A 22,514-nucleotide genomic window follows, 5' to 3' on the forward strand; every position below is an offset into this window, starting at 1 on the left:
TAATTGAAAGATAAAATGATGCAAGTTCAATTCCTAACCCCAAAGTGCAAGTATGAACTAATAACAAGATTGCAGAATTGAAATTAAACTATGGAAAGCTATAAACACAAGGACAAGACAAGAGTGCAGATGCATACCCGGAGTTAAAATTTGAGTGAAAATGTTCGAGACGGGGGCGCATGCGCCACTGTTATGATTCTGCTCCTGAAACTGCTGTTTTGCAACCTGAAAAGCTGTCGGAAATGCTGAAACTTGATGTCTGACAGAAGGACCAGGGCGCCCAGCGCCCCTGTCCCAGGGACCAGGGGGCCCAGCGCCCCTGTCCTGGCAGGACCAGGTCGCCCCACGCCCCTGTCTTGGTCTTTTGCCTTGAAATTTGGTGTGTAGCTCAGTTTCTGTCTGCTTCCGCCGGATCTGCAATTTGCGGCGTCGTCCGAATCCCGAAATTTGCACTTATATCTGAAAAGGTACGGTGGGTGGCTATATAGGGTTTTGCCTTAGTCAAACCCCCGCTTTGGTGATTTCCACCTCCACGAATAGCCAAGTTGTATTGTAAAAGTAGTGTGTGTGTAAACCTTGTGTGTGTGCAAGATCCTAAAATGCAAGTAAGCAAACTAGAGCAACCTAGAAAGTAAACCCTAATTGCTTGTAAATGATAATGTAAATGCTCCCAATCAAGATGCAAAGTGATCTAAAGCATGAATACAAATGATATAATGAGGCTTATGCAAAGACATGAAAACAACATGAAATCATACCCAACCCCAAGGGAGGGGTACAAGCCAATCTTCAGTCGGTGATCTCCTATTGCTCTTCAATGTCTTCAAAGCCCTAAATGGATGAATGAAATTGATGAATGCTTGATAGATGGATGTTGAATGTTGTTGAAGTCTTCAAAGATCTGCTCTTTCGCTGCATAGAAGGTCCCTTAAACCAAAATTCTGATCCTTTCAAATGAAGAAAGAGAGCTCTTATATATGAAACCCTAGGTCTTAATTTCAACTTTTGGCCGACCTAGAGATTGAATCTCCCACCAATTTCTTCGGGTTAAGCTTTATTTTATGATTGGATTGCGCTCCTAAAATTTCGAGAAAAATGTCCACGACCGTGTGCACTCCAGGCGCCATGGTCCCGACAACTTTTCACCAAATTTTCAGGGCTGTCGGATATGATGATTTTAGAGAAAATCTCAAAGTTACAGCTGATTTCAAGATGTTTTGACCCCCGAAATCAAGCCCCCAAGTTCAAAATAGGACCTAATTAGGGTTTTTGATTAAATGATGTATTGGAGGAATAAAATAAAAGGGGCACACTTTAATGAAAAGGGCCCAACTTTATGATATGGGAGATGATAAAAATAGAACCTTAGACCTAATTAAGTGCTAAAGGGGAAATGCAATGCAAAATGCAAAATGCAAAATGCGCTAAGGCGGGTGCTAAACCAAGTGTGAAATTGTACCACCCTAGCAAGTGCGTACAATTTACGACGCTACAATACTTATCTGGGAACTTTCATTATCAGACCCTCACCTTGATTCAGTCATCAATCCTCATATTCAGCCTCTCATCGACGCGCGCGCGCACACACACACACACACACACACATGCAAGTTTTATCTCACATTCTTGCTGCCCAGGACCCTTTCATGAATTATCTAGGACAGATAAGCACTCTCAACGCATGTATCCTTCTTTCATCGAAATACTGTATTTGGTCACTATGGTTGTTTCCTCACTGATACCTATCTGATATCCATTTGGTTTTTATGTCGAAGAAACCGCGGGCTTTGGTTACCTCCTTTATTTATTTTTTTCCACCGAAACACTTCTTCCATCGAATTCATCATGCCCTGTCGGTGAATGGATCTATTGTCTCACCGAAGCCTTTCTTTATCCTCCCTTATAACTTCCTTGAAACCATGCATATCGGAGGCATGCCTTTTAGCTTCCTCAAAACCTATTTCCTCATCGATATCTTTTATCGACGTAGCTTCCTTTTGTCTAATCGACTTTATTATTTCAATGAGAACATTCCTTTCGGTGAGTCCTTTTTATGTTACACCGATGGTACTATCTCCTCGAAGACCTTTTCCCGTTGATAAAAACCTTCTCAGCTTTCCCCGATATCTTTTGTCAATGGAATTACTGTCTTCGATGAGTCTTTTCTGAAGTTCATCAACACTTCCTTTCTTCGATGGCCCTTCTATATCAATGAGACATCGTTGGGTCTCATCGATATTATTTGAACCCGAATATCTTAAATAGGATGCTATTACACCCGCTTGATGACTTGTGGGCATTAATGAAAATGATAATTTCTTTTAACAATAGGGGGATTTTATAATTTAATTCCACAGATAACCCTTCTTTCATCAAAATACTGTATTCGGTCAATATGGCTGTTTCCTCACCGATACCTATCTGATACCCATTGGGTTTTTATGTCAAAGAAACCGCGGGCTTCGGTGACCTCCTTTATTTTTTCCACCGAAACACCTCTTCCATCGAAATCATCATGCCTTGTTGGTGAATGGATCTATTGTCTCACCGAAGCCTTTCTTTATCCTCCCTTATCATCTTCCACCGATAAAGTTGCATCGGTGAAACCATGCATATCGGAGGCATGCCTTTTAGCCTCCTCGAAACCTATTTCCTCATCGATATCTTTTATCGATGTAGCATCCTTTTGTCTGATCGACGTTTTTCTTTCTATGAGAACATTCCTTTCAGTGAGTCCTTTTTATGTTACACCGATGGTATTATCTCCTCGTAGACCTTTTCCCATCGATGAAAACCATCTCCTCTTTCCTCGATATCTTTTGTCGATGGAATTTCTATCTTTGATGAGTCTTTTCTGAAGTTCATCGATGCTTCCTTTCTTCGATGGCCCTTCTATATCGATGAAGACATCGTTGGGTCTCATCGATATTATTTGAACCCGGATATCTTAATAGGATGCTATTACACCCGCTTGATGACTTGTGGGCTACCATGTTATTAATGAAAATGATGATCTCTTTTAACAACAGGGGGCTTTTATAATTTAACTCCATAGATAATCCTTCTTTCATCGATATACTGTATTCGGTCACTATGGTTGTTTCCTCACCGATACCTATTTGATATCCATTGGGTTTTTATGTCGAAGAAACCGCGGGCTTCGGTGACCTCCTTTATTTTTTCCACCGAAACACTTCTTCCATCGAAATCATCATGCCCTATCGATGAATAGATCTATTGTCTCACTGAAGCCTCTCTTTATCCTCCCTTATCATCTTCCACCGATAAAGTTGCATCGGTGAAACCATGTGTATCGGAGGCATGCCTTTTAGCTTCCTCGAAACCTATTTCCTCATTGATATCTTTTATCGATGTAGCTTCCTTTTGTCTGATCGACATTATTCTTTCGATGAGAACATTCCTTTCGGTGAGGTCTTTTTATGTTACACCGATGGTATTATCTCCTCGAAGACTTTTTCCCGTCGATGAAAACCATCTCCGCTTTCCTCGATATCTTTTGTCGATGGAATTACTGTCTTCGATGAGTCTTTTTGAAGTTCATCGGTGCTTCCTTTCTTCGATAGCCCTTCTATATCAATGAGACAACATTGGGTCTCATCGATATTATTTGAACCCAGATATCTTAATAGGATGCTATTACACCGGCTTGATGACTTGTGGGCTACCATGGTATTAATGAAAATGATGATTTCTTTTAACAATAGGGGGCTTTTATAATTTAACTCCACAGATAATCCTTTCATCGAAATACTGTATTCGGTCGCTATGGCTATTTCCTCACCGACACCTATTTGATATCCATTGGGTTTTTATGTCGAAGAAACCTTGGGCTTCGGTGACCTCCTTTATTTTTGCCATCGAAACACTTCTTCCATCGAAATCATCATGCCCTATCGATGAATGGATCTATTGTTTCACCGAAGCCTTTCTTTATCCTCCCTTATCATCTTCCATCAATAAAGGCACATCGGTGAAACCATGCGTATCAGAGGCATGCCTTTGAGCATCCTCGAAACCTATTTCCTCATCGATATCTTTTATCGATGTAGCTTCCTTTTGTCTGATTGACATTATTCTTTCGATGAGAACTTTCCTTTTGGTGAGTCCTTTTTATGTTACACCGATGGTATTATCTCCTCGAAGACCTTTTCTCGTCGATGAAAACCATCTCCGCTCTCCTCGTTATCTTTTGTCGATGGAATTACTGTCTTCGATGAGTCTTTTCTGAAGTTCATCGCTGCTCTACTAGGATAAGCTTTAAGACTAGAAGGAGGCAATACCTTACATTAATGAGCATAGGTATATAAACGTGTTGGCATATCTCGCTCCCGAATATATGTGATCATGGATATATAGGTATTATTATTTATGTAGATATTGCCTTCTTTCAGGACTAACACTTACCTAGCTATCCTCATCTCTATTTTATCTTTTTGGTCCCCTATATTCTTGATGTTTTGTCTCTTGTTTTGTTCTTAAGAAGCTTTCAGGCTTTAATGTCTCTAGGTTGCTTTAACTTAGCTTCGTAATCTTGTTAAGTTGTGTATATTCTTTAAGATGGTAGTTCCCCGTGATCTCTTTGCAGGAATACTTATGGAATTTACCTCGTTAATATTTATTGAGTTTATGCTCTCTGATGGGTAATCACTCTCACATTATGTTTCTGGAGATTTTTTGAGACTAATATTTTGAGTCGTGTATCCTAACAAGGTGACCATCCAGGCAGGTATGATATATTATATAAGTTGACTTGTTCGGTTTTCCTTTTCCTAACATTTTGTTGAGAGATTTTCTCAAGATTTTGTGCAGCATATGGAGCAGAGCATGCTTAACCCTGTGTTCAGGAATAGCAACAACTATCACCCACAAATGGCAGCATCACCCCAAGAAATGGGCATTCTGCTGCTCAACTTTACACAGAGGATTTCTACATACAATCTTCATTATTTTGGACAAGTTCCCTTTGTGATCTTGTATCTCCATTTTGTATCGCATTCTTAATTTTTTCTAATCCTTGAGGGATCTGGGCTAGACCGGAGGTTTTCTTCCCTCCATTATTTCCTACCGGTGCCCACACCGAATGGAGGTGTAAATGTAATTCTATCTATTTTTTAAAATTAATAAAATTCTTTGGCCTCGGCCTTTTATCAATCAAAAATAAATAAAAATTGTAATCTTATTTGAACCTAACTATAATACTAATTGAATCTTAAATTTAACACATAATAATCCCTAACCTAAATTGAACACTAATCTTAACCCTTATCCTAACCTTATTTTAACTCTGATAAAAGCCTTGTCTCTAATTCCAATTATAACTCTAATCTTAATTGAACTATATTCCTAACCTCTTTGAATCCTAATCATAATTTAACCCTAATCCTAAATCAAAAGTTTTACCTATAAGTCTAATTGATCCTTAACCTCAACTTCAATTTAAATTTATACCTAACCCTTGCCCTAATTAAATCCTTACCCTAACCATGTTTGAACTATAACTATAATTTAATCCAAACTCAAAATTTTCTTTTATAACTTTAATTAAACACTAATTGAATCATAGTCCTAACCCTAATTGAACCCTACTCCTATTTAAACTCTAACACTAAACTATAAATCTAATCCTAATTGAACTATAATCTTAACAATATTTGTAATAGTAAATGAATATATTTTTTTTGGAAACAATTAGCAAATAGAAGAGATTAATAATTTATACTTATTAATTATAATGAATGAAAAGGTAATTGAAGAATTAAATTAAACTAGTACATATAAATGTAGTAAATAAATGAGAGGCTTACTAAAGCTATTAATTTTATAAATTTATGTAAACAATATTTAATTTTTTTCAATTAAGAATATTATAACTCTTCTAAAATTTAATATTTATTTGAGAATGTGATTAGTGAACAAATCATAAATAATACTTAAATAGTACTAAAGAAAAATTAAATATTTATTGTAACAAAGAACAATTTTTATTTATATTACATTATATTAATATTCATTATATTATTTGACATAACAATTACCAACCCAATGGCTCGCAAGTTTCAAGGTAGGCGAAGATTCGCAGACCAGGTAGGATGGACAGATCAGTGGAGGAATGGCCAATGGCGGGGGCAGTATGGTAATGGTGTCAGCAGGAGTATCTTATCTGAGGCTAATGCAATTCCAGTGGGGTTCAGATCTTCAATGGTAGGACAAATCCAGGTCAAGGAAGCTCAAGGTGCAGATGTGAAGCATCTAGCTGTCGGCAAAGATCTGATTAAACCAGTTTCAACGATCGAGCAACATAGGGAGAATACAGATCTGGTAAAGGGGAGTTTTAGTAGGACACAAAACCAATGGCGTGGAAGGAGAAGTGATGGATCATCGGTAAAACATCCTTCACACAAAGGGTGGGGATCTACCATCAATAGAAAACCCATGCAAAAATAGTAGAGGAGAACGATTCCCAAAAAAACCATCAACCACATTCAAAATAGCAATCCCTACTCATTATCGCATAGAAGCAAACCAATCTCAATCTCTGCCTATTATCTCCAATCGTGCAAGGATCACCTAAAGGAGTGTGCGCTATTCATCAAATGGACATGAAAGGATCCCCCGATGCATTGAATTATGGATTGGTTCTCAGACACCTTTGGAGATCGAGTAAGCATTAAAACCCTAGATGGAGGTTTCTTCTTTCTTGAATGTAGAGATACTAGCTTAAAAAGGAAATTTCTATTTGGGGAACTAATTTTCTTTGAAGGCTTTTGTTTTTATACAATGGATTGGAAACTGAATTTCAAACCCTCAGCCCACTGCTCGACCCAGTTTCCACATTGGATAATGCAAGTTGATCTCCCCCCTGAATATTGGAGCATTGAGGTGTTAATTTGTGTGGGGGAAAAAGTGACACTAAGCAAACATGCCCTAATCTCACTTTCAACCACACACTTGTGGAATACGAAAGAGCCTAGAGGTATCACACAATTGGCTACTTCTTTTTGTGGAAGAGAGAGCCACGGGCTACCTATTAGGATTTCTATTCCTTTGTTGTAATTGAAAGATAAAATGATGCAAGTTCAATCCCAAACCCCAAAGTGCAAGTATGAACTAATAACAATATTTGCAGAATTGAACTTAAATAATGGAAAGCTGTAAACACAAGGACAAGAAAAGAATGCAAATGCGTACCCGGAGTTAAAATCTGACTGAAAATGTTCGGGACGGGGGCGCGGGCGCCACTGTCCTGATTCTGCCCCTGAAACTGCTCCGAAAACTGCTGTTTTGCAACTTGGAAAGCTGTCAAAAATGCTGAAAACTGCTGTCTGTCAGGAGGACCAGGGCGCCCAGCGCCCCTGTCCCAGGGACCAGGGTGCCCAGCGCCCCTGTCCTGGCAGGACCAGGGCGCCCCACGCCCCTGTCCTAGTCTTTTGCTCTGAAATTTGGTGTGTGGTCCCGTCTTCGTCTGCTTCTTTCGGATCTGCAACTTGCGGCGTCGTCCGAATCCCGAAACCTGCACTTATATCTGAAAAGGTGTGGTGGGCGGCTATATAGGGTTTTGCCTTAGTCAAACCCCCGCTTCGGTGATTTCCACCTCCACGAATAGCCAAGTTGTATTGTAAAATGTATTGTGTGTGCAGACCTAGTGTGTGTGCAAGGTCCTAAAATGCAAGAAAGCAAACTAGAGCAACCTAGAAAGTAAACCCTAATTGCTTGTAAATGATAAGATAAATGCTCTAAATCAAGATGCAAAGTGATCTAAAGCATGAATAAGTGATATATTGAAGCTTATGCAAAGACATGAAAACAACATGAAATCATACCCAACCCTTAAGGGAGGAGTACAAGCCAATCTTCAGTCGGTAATCTCCTATTGTTCTTCAATGTCTTCCAAGCCCTAAAATGGATGAATGAAATTGAATGAATGCTTGATAGATGGATGTTGAGTGTTGTTGAAGTCTTCAAAGATCTTCTCTTTCGCTGCATATGAGGTCCTGAAAACCCAAAAATTCCCATCCCTTCAAATGAAGAAAGAGAGCTCTTATGTATGAAACCCTAGGTCTTAATTTCGACTTTAGGCCGACTTAGAGATTGAATCTCCCGCCAATTTCTTGGGGTTAAGCTTTATTTTATGAATGGATCGCGCTCCTAAAATTTCGGGAAAAATGTCCGGGACCATGTTGCACTCCGGGCGCCATGGTCCCGACAACTTTTCACCAAATTTTCAGGACTATCGGATATGATGATTTTAGAGAGAATCCCAAAGTTACAGGTGATTTCGAGATGTTTTGACCCCCGAAATCAAGCCCCCAAGTTCAAAATAGGACCTAATCAAGGTTTTTGATTAAATGATGTATTGGAAGAATAAAATGAAAAGGGTACACTTTAATGAAAGGGCCCAACTTTATGATGTGGGAGATGATGAAATAGAACCTTAGACCTAATTAATTTGACTAATTAAGTGCTAAAGGGGAAATGCAATGCAAAATGCAAATGCGCCAAGGCGGGTGCTAAACTAGGTGTGAAATTGTACCACCCTAGCAAGTGCGTACAATTTACGACGCTACATAATTAAAATTGGGAACTCCCTGGGGAAAGTGATCGGATATGATGAAGAGTTTTACCTAGGAAGATCAGGGAAGGCGAAGATCTTAGTGGATCTGGATATAAACTATAGATACCTGGATAACTTAGAAATCCTAACTAATGAGGGTTCATGGTTCCAAAATATTATTGTAGAGTTCACAGGTAGAAAGTGCATTATAATAAAAGCTTCATTTCTAGTTGTTCATTGAGTAAAGGGAAGGCAGTCGATATCTTGCATAGGGAGGACAACCCTGATAAGTCGATGGATAAGATGAATCCCAATCAGAGTGATAAGATCATGTGTCATCAATATAGAAGTGAGGGTGTTGTAAGGGTGACATTGATTCACCAAAGCTCACAAGGTTAGAATAATGGTTCACTTCTATATTCCACACATGATTGTTGGAATTTTTTATGTTTATGTTGTGATTGTCATTGATGGACACACACTTGCTTTGAGATCACTTTTTGTATGTATGAGTTATGCTCAACCAGTATTTGTTCCAAACCGGTATTGCATTATATTCTATAGGCTATCGGTGTTTTGAAGAAAGTGTTTTACCGATCTCAAGCGGTATGGAGACCTCAAGCGGTTTGAGGATCTCAAGTGGAGCGAAGAAACTGAAGCAGCAGTTATCATTTTCCCAGTCTTCATTTTTGGACAACTGGTAATTGGTTTAATGTTTGAACCGGTATTACTCTGTGATGAGGTACCAACCAGTAATCGGTAAAGTTGTATGAACCGGTAATACTCTGTGATGAGTTACCAACCAGTATTTATGTGATGAGTTACCATCCACCGACACTTTGATGGTGATTTGTGTCGTGTTATCAAATGTGTCTAGATGCAATGAACCTAGGAACTTGCAATGTAATCCTATTGGACTGACATGAAATCAGATTATTTTTAAGGACATCATGTCTAGGGTTTTGAAGTGTGTAGCTGTAAGGGTTTTTGGTGGTTGATGAGTTTTTGTATGTGCGATCTTTGAAGAGAAGATCAAGCTTGTGTGCTGTAACAGAGTGTGGATTTACTGAAGACTGAAGTAATGCTGAAATGCATTAGCAATGAGTTATCATGGATCTAACCAAGCAGACTGTGCTATTTGCTAGATCATTCACTTGTTGATTACTCACATCTTCGACAAGTCTGAAACCCTTAACCGGGTAGGCCCAGAAAAGCCTTTGTAAATCCTTTAACAAGGTGGTTCACATCTGTGGATCTGAAATCCTCTCACAAGGTAGTCTTTAATCGAACTTATCTCCTAACAAAGATTGAGATTCCTAACAGGATTTGTTCTGGTAAAGAACATTGTATGACCTTAACCGGTTTGGTTACTATTCTGCAGATAATTACTTGTGAGTTTCATCTCATTGTGGTTTTTCCCATTTGGGTTTCCACATCAAAATCTCTTATGTTATGGTGATTGTGCTTCTGTGGGTGAATGCCTTATTTGTTGTTTGGTTTGCATTTGTGTTAACCGATTTGTTAGTTAAACTGTTATACTGGTTTACTGCTAAACTGTTAAAGTGTTTAAGTTCAGTATTTTCTGGTATACTAATTCACACCCCCTCTTAGTATTCATCAATTGGTATCAGAGCCAACCTTTCTATAAGTTTAACCACTTGGAAAGAGATATGGGGGAATACACTGTGAGGGAACTTACTCATCGGCTCACTCAGCCTGAGAAAGCCTATGATGAACTCAAAGTCAAGTATAAGGCCTCTCTGGCAAAAAGGAGAGAGCATGCTGAGAAACTAATGGAGCTAACTGAAAATAGCTCCTCTGATGAATCAGATATGGATGCCCTAGTTGGAGAAGTTGAAAAACTGAATGAGTCTAATGCCAACCTAATAATGGAATTGGAAGGACTAACTATTAGGATGTGTTAAGAGCTTGAGAACCAGAGGAAAGCTGAAGATCTGGTAAAAGACAAAGATCATGACATCTCCAAGCTAAAGCAAGAAATCAGTGCACTTACCGCTCATCTCCAAGAAAGTAAAGTGGAAAAAGAAGAAATGCGAGGTGAACTAAACTTGACTATTTCTGAGAATGCAACCTTGAAGGAGTCCAATGCTGTTATTACCAAAGAACTCACTGAGTCAAGGAAATACTTGCCAAATTCAATAAGAGCACTGTTAAGTTAGAACAAAAGCTTGAATCAGCAAAACCAGTAAAGAATACCACTGGACTTGGTTTCTTTGAGTATGAAGAAGGTGAGACCTCTGGATCAAAAGATGTAGCATTAAAGAAGCAACCGACATCAAAGGATAAAGGTAAGAAAAAGTTCAAACCTGTTTGCTTTAATTGCCTCAAGGAAGGACACACTGCCAATGTATGTAGAAACAAGGCTTACAATAATTTTCCTTACTTTTTAAACAATAAGCCTAGATCCAATAGATTCAATGGAAATTGTTATGTATGCAACAAGTTTGGGCATAGAGCATCTGAATGCAGGTCTGTCATGCACAACACCGGAAGGTATCCTCAAAGGAGTCAAGGAGTTTTTCCTGAACCCTTTGGGAACCGGAATCCTAACCGGTTTAATACCTACAATTATCAGTCAGGAAGCGATGGCTATCAAGCGGCAACCGGATGAAGAGCAACCTGTTTGATTTGTCATGGTAGTGGTCATGCTGCTGCAACATGCAGAAGGAAGAATGGAAACATGAATAATGGACCTTGGAGAGCACCTGGAATGATTTGTTATCATTGCAACAAACTGGGTCATACAACAAAATTCTGCAGAACGAGAAAGAATATATTGGATGATATACCTATCACTCCGAAAGGAAAGATTGATGTTGAAACTGTTCAAACAAATATGAAGAAAACTTGGAAGAAGAAGCCAGAAGAAATGTCTCAAGAAGAACTGGTTTCTGCACCTAGTGCGGAAGTCGTTGAACCGACAAACTAAGCTACAGAAAGGATTAGGGGGAACAAATTGGTGAAATGTTTTGAACCCCCAGTTTACACAGGTAAAAGACCTTAACCGGTATGTGATACCTGTCAATTGGCAGAAGACCGGAAATGGTAAAAGGCAAATTAGGGTTTACGCCCTAATAGTGGAGCATTTATTGTGGTAGGTGAAGAATTCATTTAAAAAGGGATTTTCAAGTCATTTTCACTTATCAGTTTTTGAGCGAAGGATTTTTCAAGTGCAGAGCAACAAAAGGCGATTTGTCTTGCAATTTGGAGAGATTTCAAAACCTCGAAGAAGAATCTAAAGATTTCATCAATCGGTTAAGTGTGGAACTCAAAGCGGTAATCTAGCAACTGAAGTAGTGAGTGACGAAGCGAAATTTGCAAGCCCTAAATCTTGACTTTTGAAGGTATTTTTCGAGTTTCTCTGTTTATCATGGCTTCAACATCGCACTCTAGTTCTAGTGCACCTATTGATTCAGTTGATTTCATACAATGTAAGGTAAAATATAATTCCCTATCCCCAATACCTGTTGGTGTTATAGTGGAGGAAGGTATTTCAAATTACATTGATTGTAAAATTGAAGACCTAGGATCTCTAGTGATCCATTCTCAATTGAGTTTGTTCTGCGGGAAGGACAAGAAGATCAAACCGAAATTTAGCATCTTGGAAAAGAAGAAGCTTCACAATGCAGTCTATTTCCTTGAATAATTCACACATGATCACATCCGCATCATTCTAAGCAGAGTGCATGGTGACAAAATGTATTTGGAGCGGACACATGACATCACACCGGAAGCAATTCATGTCGTCACCGATTTTTGTAACGTTGGAGAAGTGCCAGCCCTAAGGAAGATCAACAAGACCGATATGACCAAGCTCATCGGTTCTATGAGCGACCAATGAGGAATGACCATCAATACCATCAAGGACGATCTGGTCAAATATGCCTGCATGGTGATAGGTTACTGGACATTTTATGCTAGCAGGATCAACTCTATCTTTGCTGCAGCAGTAAATGTTGGGTACAGGATGATTATGGAAGATGCCTCATTTGATTTATGCACCTATATGCAAAGGCAACTCTTGATGAACGTGAAGTCAATAAAACAGGACAATGCCTTGAGATTTAAATTCAGACAACTATTGGTCGGATTGTTCTTCTACTTCCAAGGCTACTTTCCAGGAGTCGGTGATATTCAATGGTTTGCTGATCAACCAGTTTCAAAGCAAATCAGGGAAAGTCTACAAGAGGTTGGAACCGGTTACCCTAAAGTTCTGAATAAATACTTTCATGAGTTCAGACGCAAGATGAGCCAAAGGGTGAGAATATCCAATGATATTGTCAAGAAATATGAAGAGGACATATGCTTTATCATCAAAGTAGATGAGTGCATAATGGAGGTTGTTGAGCCCATAAAGGAAGAAGTGGAGCCTATGGGTTATGAGGTAATGTACGACATGCTAGACGGGTATGCTTCTACCCTACTTGCCTCGCCGCTTGATCCTAAAAAAAATAGAACCGACACTTATCTGGAAAGGGTTACACCGGTTGAGGAGCCCTCAGTGAAGAAAGGAAAGGCAGTGCTATTTGTATCGGCACCGGTTACTCCAGCGAGTCCTAAAGTGACCAAACGGTCACCGACAAAGAAGAAACTGGAAGTTTCTCCTGCCAAAGTCTTTGAGAGAAAGCGGAAAACAAAAAGCAACACACCAGACTCAGAAGACATTGTATCTGAAGAACCGCCTAAGAAGACTAGGCAAATGAGGAAGAAGACAAAGGCAACCAACACTGAACTGACATCATCTACACCGGTAAATATTGATATCTCCTCTTACAAACCTTTGACACATTGTCAAAGAACCATTAAGAATATTAAGAGGAAAGTGTTGAGTGACTTAGTAGATTATTTTGATGATTTCAATGATAATGAGAAGGAGAAAGTAGAACAGGCAGTCATTCAGTATTTATGTATTAATGACCGGTCGCCATCATAAATTAAATCTATGACACTGAATTCTTTATATAATTCTTTGGACAACAAATGGCGCATTGCCATAGAAAAAGAATAGGAAATAAGAGAGGAAATATTTGCACAATATTTTCCTGATGTGTCCAATTCTGAACTCTATGAAGTTATGGAAAAATATAAAGGCCTCTTCTTTATGCGAAGAAGGAGACTCATGTTGCTAGAAGGGAAAGTCCCTGAGGTGGTAAAAGATACCCACTCTCATTCTCAAGATACTCTGAGACTGCATCAAGTGTCTGAAGCCAACAAAAAGGCTGAACAAGAACCGGAAATTGCAAAACTGGATGAAGTGTATAACAGTGAGGGAGAACAGGTCACTGAGAAAATGGACCCCATTGGTGTTGATGCCTTGAATGGTGAAGATGTCACCCCTGATACACCATCAGAAATGACAGGACAGGAGAAATGGGATGAGGAGAAGAGAAAGGAGGAAGAGAAGAGGAAACAGGCAGAAGATGAGAAGAAGCAAAAGGAAGAAGAGAAGAAACATGAAGCAGAGAAGAAGAAGAAGGAAGAAGAGAAGAAACATGAAGTGGAGAAGAAGAAGAAGGAAGAGAAGAAACAGGAAGAAGAGAAGAAACAAGAAGCGAAGAAGAAGAAGAAGGAAGAAGAGAAGAAACAGGAAGTGGAGAAGAACAAGAAGGAAGAAGAGAAGAAATAGGAAGTGGAGAAGAAGAAGAAGGAAGAAGAAAGGAAAGAGGAAGAGAAGCGGAAAGAAGAAGAAAGAAAGAAAGAAGGAAGAAGAGAAAAGAAAGAAAGAAGTTGAGGAGCAGAAGAAGGCAGAAGAAGTTAAGCAAAAAGACAAGGAAAAGGAGGAAGCGGCAAAAAGTGTACATGTAGAGACCCAAAGGCAACTGGTGGTAAAGCCAAACCGACTGACATCACCAGTCCCATTGACCTCCAGTCTACAAATGAAACAGAGCTACTATAAGGCATTAAGCTTTCTCAAGAGCGATTGGATGCGCTACACTGGAAAAAGGAGGAAGATGTGATTCAAACTACGATGGAAACTCTCACCAGTTTGATTCCCGATACTAGTCTCCCAAGTACCGATTCCACTCTAGCTCAATTGAAGCTCTTATGCACAGTTGTAGAGGACCAAGTGCAATGTCTAGAAGATGTTGCCGAAGCCAATGCAAAAAAGAAGCATCAAAAGGCTCTGAACACTAGCTTGGTGAAGAAGTTGAATAAGCTCCGGTCTGATCTGCAGAATGCACAGAAGGACATTAAAGATGTTCTGGATGAGGGGAACCTACTACTCAGCAAGATATGTCAACCCCATCTATTATGTGATGATGTGCTTTCTCAAAAAGACAAACTGCAAACTGATTTGCAAACATTCATAAGCACCTTCAAGACACCATATGATTCCTTTACCGCTTATGGGCAAACCGTTCACCGGTTTCAACTTCAGGCTGCAAGAATTGAGTTGGAGATCAGTAACCAGACTAGGGATTTGCAGGAACTACAACTGGTTCTACTACCAAGACTGCAAATACTTCAAAAATGCTATCTCAATCTGGATGCCTTGACGGTTACTCAAGAGATGAGTACCTTGGATGCCATGGAGGAACAAGTATCCCAGATGCAAACAGAGAGTGAGGTTGCTACCTCATTCCTTGAGTCATGTTCTGTATCCATGATGACATTTATGCAAGACTTTAAGTCAGTTTTTGACAAGTTTCACTCTTTATTGTCATAAACTCTTATTATTTTAATGTTAATGGACATAGGGGTTATTCAGCTGCACTTTGTCATTGTTGGCAAAGGGGGGGTAGTATTTTGTTTTCAAAATTTTGATGCATGCTATGTATACTTTCATGTTTATCTCTGTAACAAAGTAGTATACATTGTATTTTCTGCAAAAGGGATAGTGTATATGCTTAGGGGGAGTAGTTTTGATTATGGCATATTTTTGTTGTAAAACACTTAGATGTCAAAATTTTCCTAAGTGTTGCCATCAATGCCAAAGGGGGAGATTGTTGGCATTTTTGATGTTTATGTTGCGGTTGTCATTGATGGACACACACTTGCTTTTAGATCACTTTTTGTATGTATGAGTTATGCTCAACCAGTATTTGTTCCAAACCAGTATTGCATTATAGTCTATAGGCTATCAGTGTTTTGCAGAAAGTGTTTTACTGATCTCAAGCGGTATGGAGATCAAGCGGTTCGAAGATCTCAAGCGGAGCAAAGAAACTGAAGTGGCAGTTATCATTTTTCCAGTCTTCATTTTTGGACAACCGGTAATCGGTTTAATGTTTGAACCGATATTACTCTGTGATGAGGTACCAACCGGTAATCGGTAAAGTTGTATGAACCGGTAATACTCTGTGATGAGTTACCAATCGGTATTTATGTGATGAGTTACCAACTAGTATTTATGTGATGAGTTACCATCCACCGACACTTTGACGGTGATTTGTGTTGTGTTATCAAATGTGTCTAGATGCAATGAAATTAGGAACTTGCAAAGTAATCCTATTGGACCAACATGAAATTAGATTCTTTTTTAAGGACATCATGTCTAGGGTTTTGAAGTGTGTAGCTGTAAGGGTTTTGGGTGGTTGATGAGTTTTTGTATGTGCGATCTTAGAAGAGAAGATCAAGTCTATGTGTTGTAACAGAGTGTGGATTTACTGAAGATTGAAGTAATGTTGAAATGCATTAGCAATGAGCTATCATGGATCTAACCAAGCAAACTGTGCTATTTGCTAGATCATTCACTTGTTGATTACTCACATCTTCGACAAGTCTGAAACCCTTAACCGGGTAGGCCCAGAAAAGCCTTTGTAAATCCTCTGACAAGGTGGTTCACATATGTGGATCTGAAATCCTCTCACAAGGTAGTCTTTAATCGGACTTATCTCCTAACAAAGATTGAGATTCCTAGTTCTGGTAAAGAACATTATATGACCTTAACCGGTCTGACCTTAACCAGTCTGGTTACTATTCTGCAGATAGTTACTTGTGAGTTTCATCTCATCGTGGTTTTTCCTATTTGGTTTTCCACGTCAAAATCTCTTGTGTTATGGTGATTGTGCTTCTGTGGGTGAATGCCTTATTTGCTATTTGGTTTGCATTTATGTTAACCGGTTTGTTAGTTAAACCATTATACTGGTTTACTGCTAAACTGTTAAAGTGTTTAAGTTCAGTATTTTTTGGTATACTAATTCACCCCCCCCCCCCCCTCTCTTAGTATTCATCATTGATAAGGAGGCCCATAAATCATCACTTAACATCTTGAAGAATAACACTGGGACATAGCATATTCGAGCTTCCACCATTCACAATATTCAGACAAAAGTTGTGAACAAGAAAACATGGTAGCCAAGCATCAACTAATCCAATTGAGCCATGAAGTGGAGCTCCTATAGAATGAGATAAGCAAGAATCTAGTATTTGTGGATCAGAGGAGCCATCAGGAGGAAGCAAAATGGATTGATAATCCACTTTTCACAATTAATCAGGATGGCATGGAGGATCTGATAGGGAGAGATATGGAATTTGAATTAGGTGAGGATTTTGATGATGAGATTTTAAATGAAGAAGTGAAGGAACTAGAGAGACAAGCCCTGATTCAAAAAATAAAGGAGTTGGACAATCTAAATGAGGAAGATCAGGAAGAGATAAATCCCCTAAACCCAGGCTGTGAAAAATTTGGAATGGGGCTTAATCAAGAACTGTCATCCAGGAAAATGCCAGATTGTGGCAAGGATACCCTAGGCAAAAGAGGCAAAAAGTCTTTTGTAGAGCTTTGGAGCTTGGATGGGCATGCAAAGGGGTAAACAAAAATCACAGATCTGCTAATATAGGGGAAGGGATAATCCCTTCCTCAAAAGCTTTGAAAATATTGTCTTGGAATGTTGGGGGCTTGAATGCCCCTAACAAGTAGCGCTTGGTCAAGCGCAAATGTATAGTGAACTAAACTAATATATTGCTCCTTCAGGAAACAAAGCTTAATTAAGATGATGTGACTAAATTTTTCCTTGGACTAGGTTTATGGAAAGCAGAGGCAATAAATGCAGAGGGTGCATCTGGAGGCTTGGCTATTCTTTGGAAGAAAAATGTTGTAAGCTTTGAAATTATGGAGGCAGCAAAGCACTGGCAGGGAGGGCTTGTCAAATCTCTAAACAACAATCTGGAACTGATTCTAATCAATGTTTATGGACTCATTCCCACAATAAGGAAAAGAGAGATCTAGTTAGAAATTGAAAGATTCCTAACAAGATTTTCAGTCCATCATATTATTCTAGGAGGAGATTTCAATGCAATTATACACTACTCTGAAAAGAGGGGAGACTCTCAGATGATTGAGCAGTCCAAGGTAGACTTCAAAAACTGGCTTTGCAGGAATAATTTACTAGAAATTGAGACTGGGAGTAATGGATTCACCTGGAATAATCGTAGACTTGGCTTTTAGCATGATTGCGTAAAAACTTGATAGATTCTTCATAAACGGGGATCTATCCACCCTTCCCTATGTTTTGAAAGCTGTTGTGTAGCCATGGTCAGGATATGATCACTTTCCAATCCTATTAGAGATTATGGGAGATAAGAAGCCTAGGTGGTCACCCTTTGAGTTTGAATTTATGTGGCTTAAACATAAGGACTTTTTCACAAATCTTCAGGAATGGTGGAATGAAGAGCAATTCTCAAGATTTAAGTTCTTTTGCCTAGTCTCCAAGCTAAAAGCAACTAAGCACATGCTATTACAGTGGAATAAAGAGTATTTCAAGAACATTTTCTCAGAAAAAAAAGAGAAAATAGAATGTGAGATGGTTGTCTTAAATGAGCAAGTACTCAAGGTTGGGATGGATAGGGATAGTTTTATCCTAAAGAATAAACTCTTACATGATTATGAGGATATTTTAGCCAAAGAAGAGGTCTTTTGGAAGCAGAAGTCTAGGGAAACCTGGCTTGAGGACGGAGATAAAACCACCAATTTTTTTCATAATTCAGTAAAGCATAGAAGGGCAGTGAATAAAATTACAAGAATTTAGACATATAATTTGGACTAGTCCTGGAAGATCCTGCATTGATAGTAGATAGTGCAGTAAAGTATTTTAGCAACATCCTCAATAATTAGGAGGGTTCGGATTTGGATAGTCAAAGAAAGTATACACTTTTTCATTCCCAATTTGGTGTCGAAAGATTGGAATAGAATGCTTAATGAAACTATCTCTAGGGTAGAAATTGAAACAACTCTCTCTCAGTTCCAAAGGGATAAGGTCCCAGGCCCGGATGGCTTCCCGACTGGTTTCTATCAAAAGTGTTGGAGCATCATTAGAGATGATGTGGTAGAAGCTATAGTAGTTGCTCAGAAAGCAGGGAGATTTCTAAGGGAAATTAATAACACATGCTTAGCCCTAATCCCCAAAAAAGAGAATGAAACGAGATGGGATGAATTTAGGCCTATCTCTTTATGCAACATGATCTACAAACTTTTAGCTAAGGTCGTGGCCAACAGACTTAAGAAAGTGCTCCCAAGAATTATTTCATATGAGCAAACCGGTTTTGTCCCAGGAAGGTCAATTCTAGATGGTATAATCTTAGCTCAAGAAGGATCCACTCTGTTCAAAACCAAAAGAGACCTAGTATGATCATTAAATTGGACATGAAGAAGGCATATGATAAAGTAGACTGGAGATTTTTGTGTAAATGCTTGGAAGCATTTGGCTTTAGAAAAAGATGGATAGATTGGATCTACTTTTGTATATCAACTCCGAGATTTTCAATAATTGTGATTGGAACTCCTGAAGGATTTTTTGAGACCTCCAAAGGCTTGAGATAGGGTGACCCTCTGTCTCCTTTTCTATTCATAATTATAGTTGAGCCTTTGTGGAGGAGCATTTCAGAATCAAGAAGATAAGCAAAGATCGTTGGTATTTAGATTACTAATGGAGTGGATCCATGTACGCATCAATAATTTGCAGATGATACCTTGTTGATGGGTTGAGGAAGTAGAAAGGAAGAAAGGGTCTTCAAGTTAATGCTTAATCAGTATGAGAAAGCTTCTAGACAATAGGTAAGTAATGAAAAATCTGAGATTTTCTTCTTTAATTTGGATCACAAAAAAGAGATTTTAATAGCAAACAACTTGAGGTTCAAGATAGGAAAGATGTCATGCTCTTACATTGGGATTCCACTTGACATTTAGGCATTTGAAACTCGAAATTGTGGGAACCCCTCTGTGAAAAAATGGAAAAGAGCCTATTTGTTTGGAAAGGGAAGTGGCTCTCCTGGGCAGGAAGAATAGTTCTTCTCAAATCAATCTTATCGGCTTTGCCCATCTACATGATGTCCTGCCTCGACCTCCCGACAAGAACCAATAAAAAATTAATATAATTTTTGAGAAGATTCTACTAGCAAGGCCTCTCGAAAAAAAAGAAAATAGCCATGATATCTTGGGACAGAATATGCAGAGCTAAACAGGATGGGGGATTAGGCCTTAGGAATATGATTTGGCAAAATCAGGCTTTAGGAGACAAACTAGCTCAGAGAATTTACTCACAACCAAACCTCAAATGGGTTAGAGTCATTCAGGTGAAATACCTAAACATTGGAAATAGGGAAGATATCTTTAGAGCCTCTAATCCTCCAAGAGGATCAAGAATCTAGAATTTTATCATTAAGAGCAGGAGTGTGCTTTGGCATCATGTATCTTGGGATGAATTTGATGGCAGATTGGCCCTATTCTGGGAGGGTTGATGGGGTGGGCATCCTCCAATAGATAGGTTAATGGACACCAGTTCTTTCAAGGGTCTCTTCATTCAAATGTGGGGATCAAATCTTTGCAACTATGTAGAGATGGATACCTCCTTATTACCTCTTAGGTGGAGATGGAAAGATTTTTCACCCCGTATGAGTAAGGAAAATTAGTAGCTTCTTAAAAACATTTTAGCTTCTAGGAATCTGGTATTTAGAGAAGGCGGTGATAGAATTATTTGGACAAAGTCAAACAATGGGCAATATAACTCCAAAGATGGGTTCCAAACAATATACAAGGAGGTGCAACAAATTAGAGTTCCTTGCCCATTTCCCTCTATTGGGATAAGTTATACCTACCTAAGGTAGGGGCCTTTGCATGGGCTGCCATGCAAAAAAGGATCTTAACCTCTGATTAGTTCAAGAAAATTGGCTTTCAAGGCCCTTCATGGTTTGTTCTTTGCAAAGAGGCAGAGGAAGATTTTGATCATCTTCTTTTAACATGCTCTTTCTCCAGTCAATATTGGAATTGGCTTATCAATAAACTAGGGTGGTCCACTGTCATGCCTTCAAGTATTTTGCAATGGTTTTTTGCCTGGCCATCTCTGAAGAGAACAACTCTTTTTGGAACTTTATGGATTTTCAGCCCCTCTATATTGGTTTGGGAACTTTGGAAGGAGCGAAACAAAAGAATTTTCAAGGACAGTGAATTATGTGGCGATGGGCTGCTTAACAGGATTGATGCAAACATAGTAGAAGTAGTAAACAATAGAAATCTCAAACATATCAGGAAAGAGTGCAGGTTTTTAGAACGGGATAACCTTATGAGGAAAAACTGGCATGGTCTTTCCATTCCCTTATTTGTGGGTGATATGAGTAATGATAAACAAGCAACAAGGATTCAGTGTGTTTGGTTGGCTCTGAATTTCGGTTGGCATAAACTCAATTTTGATGGAGCTTCTAGAGGTAATCCAAGGGTTGCTAGGGCTAGTTGCATCATCCACTCCTAGGAAAAGAAAGTCATTGCTTATAAGTCAACTAGCCTAGGAGTAGCCACCAACAATTATGCAGATTTGAATGGATTAATTAAAGGTATCTTGCTTTGTAAACAGTTGAATATCTCAAAGACTGAGATCGAAGGGGATTCAACCATTATTGTCAATGCAATCAAAAAATGAGATAATCCCAATTGGAAGCTCAAAGGTCTCTTGGATCGGGCTCTAGATATTTTAGATTCAATTGAGGATTATACAAGCAATCATGTATATCGAGAAGTCAATATATTAGCTGACAGTTTAGCGAATAAAGGTGTGAATGGAGAAGAGGTAGTTATGGTTGAGGTGGCAGCCAACTCAGCTCCTATCACCACATAAGTTGGAGCTTATTTATTCATCATTTTTGAAAAGAATATGCGGCTATTTCATTTGATTTTCACATTTATTGAATGATTAATAATTGTCTTTTCAAGGACAATTATAATGATCTTGGATCAAATTCCAAGAAGAAGTGTATGAATTTTGAGGCAAGTTGTTAATTAAACCACGTGTGTAGGAGAGTATTGAGAGTGTTCATGTCATTATGATTCAGTACCACGCTCATTAATAAAAGCAGGTATTGTTTACCTTGCATTTGAAGAGAGCTGAAGGAAAATAATAGTTTGTCAAATTTAGCATGGTTTGATGGAGTTGACTCGACGTCTATTGTTAGCTAGTAGGAAAATGGCCTTCCTTGGGCCCATCAAAGATAAGAGATGGTGGGAGATCTTGGAGTCGGAGGATGATCTTGTCAATAGGGATATGAGACAAGTCTTTGGGGAAGAATTTATTGAGATAGAGCACCGCTACTAGGTTAACATAGATATCCCAACACTTTTCATCTTAATTCTTCTAGTCATGGGTTTGAAGAAATTTGAGGCTACTCTTCTGTGTCGAGCTCTCTTTCGGAAGGAAATCTTAGGAGATCTTAACTTGGTTGTTGATAACATGGATAAGGACATGCAGGCATCATACCTAGAGAATCATGTGATTAGTGAAGGGCCTAGGGTTTTTGGTGTTGCCATTCGTAACATTCCTAAAAGGTCAATTCTCATCATCAAAGATGAGGTTGCATTTGAAGAGAGAAAGTCGAGCATTGCTCAGAATATTGAGTTTATGCAAAGATGGTTAGGGCAAAAGGCCACCGAGCTGGTGGAAATTGGTGGGATGAATATATGATAGTTAAAGGTTATGTGTCGTGGTATCTAGAAATG

Source organism: Cryptomeria japonica, chromosome 10, assembly GCF_030272615.1.
Source record: "Cryptomeria japonica chromosome 10, Sugi_1.0, whole genome shotgun sequence".
NCBI classification, from domain to species: domain Eukaryota; kingdom Viridiplantae; phylum Streptophyta; class Pinopsida; order Cupressales; family Cupressaceae; genus Cryptomeria; species Cryptomeria japonica.